The sequence below is a fragment of the Manis pentadactyla genome, chromosome 6 (genome assembly GCF_030020395.1).
Source record: "Manis pentadactyla isolate mManPen7 chromosome 6, mManPen7.hap1, whole genome shotgun sequence".
Lineage (NCBI taxonomy): Eukaryota > Metazoa > Chordata > Mammalia > Pholidota > Manidae > Manis > Manis pentadactyla.
In genome coordinates, this window is record NC_080024.1 from 142,607,057 (window position 1) to 142,613,056 (window position 6,000).

At 50.7% G+C, this 6,000-nt stretch overlaps 1 protein-coding gene across 1 annotated transcript in view; it reads right to left on the minus strand.

Annotated features, from left to right (window-relative positions):
- The window catches only part of ATP8B1 (ATPase phospholipid transporting 8B1), a 115,761-nt gene extending 111,529 nt beyond the window's left edge, over positions 1-4,232 (minus strand). Inside the window, exon 1 of the mRNA XM_036876721.2 lies at positions 4,013-4,232. The gene's annotated coding sequence lies outside the window, so the exon portion shown is untranslated. The remainder of the gene's footprint in view (positions 1-4,012) is intronic.
- Positions 4,233-6,000: the final 1,768 nt, after the last annotated feature.

The following is a 6,000-nucleotide window of genomic DNA, read 5'->3' on the forward strand; positions in this document are numbered from 1 at the left end:
GAAAAAAAAGAACCAACAACACAACTCAGGCCCCAGGCAGTCACAGGCTCCAAGATGCAGGCAGGGAACCCAGCGCAGTGCCTGGAGAGGAAGCTCAGGCCATTTAAAAAATGAATGGATGAATGGGATTGCACCAAGGTCACTGTCATTAGCATCATTTACCAGGCACCACAACTAAAAAAACCATATGGGAAGCACTGATGCTTTAAAGACTCAAGGCCCAGGAATGCCTGAGTTTTAAACAGGGAAGGGTAATCTTTTAAAATAAAACAGGAGTAGGGGTGAGGCTATGGAAAGAAAGGTATCTGGGAGACAGAGCAGCGCTCAGTATGTCCCAAGGGTCTCCACTGTGCAGGAGGAGAAGGCACCCAAGTTGGAGAGGCCAGGGTCCCTCGGCCACTGAGCACCCTGGTCCTTTATGTTGTCCCCGGATGCCTGTGCTCCAGACCTCAAGCCCTGGATTTAGAGGTTAAGAACCTCACCCCCACTCTAGGGAACTTTTCTGCCAGTGCCTGGTGCATGTAGGCACCTATGTTTGCTAAATAAACACTAACGCATACAGCGATTCTGTTTCTTCCATATTCTAGGAGAAAGCAATTGCTAGATGAGCGACAAATATTTATTGAGTGATACCAACAACAGTATTGTTAATGACTACTTTTTATTGAGCTCTGCGCTGATTCCTTTTAGCTATATTCTCTTATTTACAATTCAGGACAGAGCCTTGTGAGGCTACTAGTACTAGTACTATTCCATTTTACAGATAAGAAAACTGAAGCTTAAAGGGATTTAGTGACCTGTCCTAGGTTACAGAGCTAGGAAGCAGTGAGGCCTATATTCCAAGCTAGGTCAAAGGACTCCAAAGCAGGTGCTACCAACCTCTGTTTTACTGCTGCCTCTGGGACCAGTTATCAACCATACTTTCTATTGAGCATGGTTTGGCAACGATTTATTTAAAAATATAGTGCATTTAGAAGTATTAGTAAAAGTACTAATGTGTTCCTAAATAATCAGATGATAAAAATGCCTTTGTTTTCTAAGAACAAAAATGAGAAATAAGATTGTTTTCTATATACATATATGTTTTCTAGACTCTTCCTTCATAATGCCAAGATCTTCAGTGACACAGACCTCCAAATATCTTAGACTGGCTATTATTACTATTTTTAGCTGGGCACAGAGATGGGGAGTGAGGAGTAACTTGGTTAACAGAATAAAAAAGGATAAGCTATCTTCTTTTTGTGCTATTAAAACTCTTCTGGCAGGAAATTAATTATTACTTATCTTAATAAGTAACAAAACACCTACAGTGTTATGAATACAATCAATCTAATTGAATGATGCCAACAAACACCGGAAAACTCATAAGATACCTAAAGGCACCACAAACAAACACTTCCCAGGAGTTTAATAGAGAAGAAATTCTAAAATTCAGTGCTTAAGAAACTTGAAAGGCACCTCCCTTTAGAGATACAGGCCATAAACGGACCCTACAAAACTTGTTATAATACCTAAAAAGCAAGTTCCTCTACATTCATAAGAGCACAGGCTTCTTTTACAATGATTGGAACTAAAGAGCAAACGTAGTTAGTAGATTCAAGTCTCTCTAGAGTGGGTTATAAGGGTCACCAGGATGCCATGAATGTTGCTTGTGGAAAATCAAAATGGAATTAAAACTAGTAAGGCAATAAAATATTTAAAATTACCCCCAAGTATCTGGGCATCACATTAACTTTTTTTTTTAATCAGGCAAATAAAGAAAATAAGAAAACGGTATTCAAGCACCCACTATGGATTAAGGGATATTCACCTGTTCATTTAATTCTCTTAACCCAGGGAGGTTGCTAACATCTTTTTCCCAGCAAATGGGTAAACTGAGGTTCAGAAAATTTAGGAAGTCATCTAGGTTATACAACTTTAAAAGTTAGTAAGTAGAATAAAAATTAATTGTAAAAATCATATGTAATTCAAAGTAAGAGAACTGAAATCTGGGAATCTAAATTTGTATGTTTCCCACTACTCTTTGATTTAAAAGGGAGAGAAAGAGAATAAAGGAAAGAAAAGCAGGCAGGCAGACAGGGAAGGAAACATTTTCCAGCCATCTCTGGTCAGTGTCATTACTGCTAAGACCCCAAGAGACTGAAATCTAGGTGAAGCATGGAACCAGTCCTGAACTTGCCTTATACCTACAGACTTTCTGCTAAGTCATTTGCTTTACTAAGTCATTACTTTAAAGCCTTGATTTAAAACAAACAAAAACCCTCCCAGTCCTATCACTAGCAAGTAATAAGTGCATATTGGTATGCATTTTCCTTGCCAGAGCTGCTCTCACACAAGGCGTGTGCATTTACTACTAATCAGGGTGAGTCTTGTTTGTCCTTCAATAACACACAGAATCCCCAAGTCACCCAAGCCAGCCACTAGAAAATGGCAAATGAAGAAAAGCAGTTAAGGTTTCCTACCTAAAATTAGAACAAGGAAGCCTCTACTACATAAAACCATTAAGAGAATTCAGAGGAGTAATTACAGGCAGGCAGCCTCCACCACCGGAAAGTAGTCAGCTAATAACCATTAATCTTCTTTTGCACAGTATATGCATTTATGATAGGTTTTAATAAGAACTTCAACAACAGGCCCAGAATTCATGAATGGCATTTTAGGTCTAACACAAAAGTACTCCTGAGACAGTGAAAACTAGAACTTTACTTCACATTTTGTGTTGTTTCTTCATTTTACACGCGCTTGTATTTACTGTCGCTGGAGACTAACACATTTAGTTTTTGCTCCTAAAAGCAGTTAACCTCTTTCCATAATCTACTGTGTGCCAGGTGATCGTCAAACACTTCACCTGTGTTGTCTCATGTAATTCTCCAGGAGTGGAGGCAGAAGTATTAAGGCAATGCAACCAGAAGACAGGACAGAATCTTTTCTCAACCCAACCGGGAGGGCAGTTTCTGCGAGGCGAGCTTGGCGCCGTCCGGAGCGCTCCAGGGACAGAGTGGGCAGGCCGAAGGGATCGGGTAGGGTTGCCCGGCACTTATGGGGCGGAAATGTGGTCCAGGTTCCCCTAATTTGTGTGTCACCCCCTTTCATCCCTCAGGTCCGCATCCCCTCTGCACCCTTGTCTTCCTACAACTGTGGCGGATCTGCGTACACCCTTCCCTCTCGGGGATCAGGCGCCCACACTCCCTCTGAGAAATTGGGCGGAGAATTCAAGGCTTTTCTTTCACTTGGGGAGGAGTGGTGAAAACACTCGCCATTCTCTGTAACTCCCCCTCCCAACAAGTTGCCCCTCTGCACGCACACAGAGCTGACAGCGCTGGGCAGTAAACTGGATAGGGAAGTTGATGGCCTGTGACGGTGCCGTGGGAGCTGGCGGATACGATGCTCCGATCACCGGGAAAGCAGTGGCCCTATTCCCCATCACCTCTCAACCTGCTCACGGAAGATGTCTGGAGAGTGCCCGGTCCTGCAGCAGGCGCGGCCCCGACGATCTCACCCTCCATCCCTCCCCGCTGGTGCGCCCAGGTACACTTGGTCCTAAGGTCTTTTTCGGGCGCGGTGGCATCGGTTCCCAGAGGGGACACCGGCAGAACCCCGCCACGGGAGACTTCCAGAAGCCCGGCAGACACTGCAGGGACGCCAGCGATAGTCCCCACGGACCCGCAGCCCCGCCAGGCTTGACCCCCGGAGCTTAACGTCGGTGTGCGCGTAGCGATCCAACCAAGAACCTAAAACTCCTCCCGCGAGTTCCGTCTCTCGCCGGCAGATGAAAACCCCACGGACCTACCTCTTCATCGCGCTGCCTGCCCAGCCAGCTGTGCCTTCCCATCCCCGAGGCCTCGGAGGCTACAGGCACCCTCACCCAGATCCCATCCGTACGAACTCCGGAGCCCCAGGACGCGGACAGCCGCTGTCACCGCATCCCGGACCCCCGGGGTCTGCCCGCCGCAGGGCGGAGGCGGGACGGGAGGGGCAGCCCGGGGGTGCCGGGCGCCCGGTCCCTCCTTACCTGGCGCTCGTGGGCCCCGGCTGGGACATCCGCCGGGTGCGCGCCTCTCCGCGCGCCCGCTGAGCACCTGGCCGCCGCCCGGCCCCGGCGCTGGCCGCCGCGCTAGCGCTTCATGGCGCACAGGGGCTGGCCCGCGGCCCCGGGAAGCGTGTCCGGTCGGCGGCGGCTCCCCCGGCTCTCGCGGCTCGCCAATGGCTCCCCGCCTACCCCCGCCCGCGTCCGCGCCCGTCCTCTGCTGCCGCCCTTTTCCCTCCGCTCCCCGGGACCAGCCAAACTGGTTTCTCCGCTCCGGGGTGGTGCGCGCCGTCACTCTCCGGCCGCCGCGGCCGCCGCGCGCGGTTGGGGCTGGGGCTGGGGGCGGGTCCGGCCGTCTGCCCTCCCTCGTTCCCTCCCGGGGGCGGAGAGCGGAGGCGCGGCCCAGCACCAGCCCCGCGTCCGCCGTGGGCCCGGGCAGCGGGCGGGCACCGCGCCGTGCCCCGAGCGCTCCCCTCCTCGCCCGACCGGTGACCCGGCAGTCGCGAACCCTCTCGGCGCCCCCGGGGCTTGCTCGCCGCGCCGCCCCCACAAGCTCGCGTCACTCTCCCGCCGCACTCGGCTGGCCTGGCCGCTGCCCGGGGTCGGTGACCGCGCCGGCCTGGAAAGCTGGCGGGGCACTGCTGGCCTGGGACCTGAGCTCCCTCGGTAAGGAGAAGCTGTGCCATCTCGACTCCAAGTCACGTTCCGGGACCTGCCACCGAATGCGCGTCGCGGTTCACCGCGCAGAGCGTGGTTAAGAGACGGCGCCGAAAGACGTTGAGAAACTCATTCTGTAACTGCAGCAAACACGCTTTCTGTGGACACCTACCCTCCTTACCTTTACGGGTTTGGGGTCAAAAGGAGCCCAGGTGCGGCCTTTGAATGCGAGGTGTAGTGGGAAGTTCTGGACTCGCGTGCATGGTTGTGAGCTGTGCCCCGGCGTATAAAACTGCGCTTCCCCCGCATGTGTATACATTACACTCCTTGTGCTGAAAACTCTCCCCTCTACAGAATTTTACTGCTCACTATGGACAAGTCGCTGGGATAATAATAGAGGAAAGTCAAAAGATGAGTCAGAGTTGGCTTAAAATGTAATAGAAGGGATAGATTGGTAGACAAATATCTAGTTACCTGCAGATCAGAAAGACTCAGGTCATCGGCCTGAGAGTTCAGACTCCTAACTGGGGACTTAAGGGAGACTTCACTGGGTAGCTGTGCCCGTGGTAGGACCCAAAGATGCACACTTTCAGGGACCGGAGTTGTGCAGAGAGGGGACTCAAAGACTGGCCCACCGATTTGGTCTTCAGATATATGAGTCACCTGACATTGTTAAAACCTAGACTGCCCTGGGTTTTTTGTGTTTCTGTGGGGGTTTTTTTTTTTTTCATTAGTCACACTTGATCTTTGACTAGATGGTGCTGGTTAGTCAATTAATCTCTCGGGGCCGCAGTTTCTGCATCTGCAAAACAAGGGTGGGCCAGATCCTCTCAAATGGCTCCTTTCAGTGCTAATTTTTGGAACCCAACAGAGAAAAGGTACTGAGGTTAGACAAAACAGGGCCTCTTTAGTGACAGTGGCATGGACCTGTCCCCTGGCAGTGCAGTGGTAATACATCAGGCCATGAGGGAACTAGGGCCTGGAAGCTCCCTAATGCAGGCAGGCTAAAGAGTTCGGGCTTGCCCTTGGCAGCGTCTGCCAACCATTGCAAGTTTTTTATCACAGCAGTGACATGATAGAGGTTGTATTTTAGGGAAAGTAATGGGGGTAGTTTGGAAGAAAAGGCTGAAGATGGGGGCTGTCACTTGAGAGGTTAGTACAGCAGCATAGGTGAGCCTGAAGGAGTAGCCAGCGGAAATGAGAAAGAGGAGGAGCTTGTAGGGTCTCCACTGAAGAGATGGCCAGGGTGCAGATAGCCAGAACCTGCAACTGCCTGGCATCCGGAAGCTCAGGGGATGGCCACATTCTCCAAACGG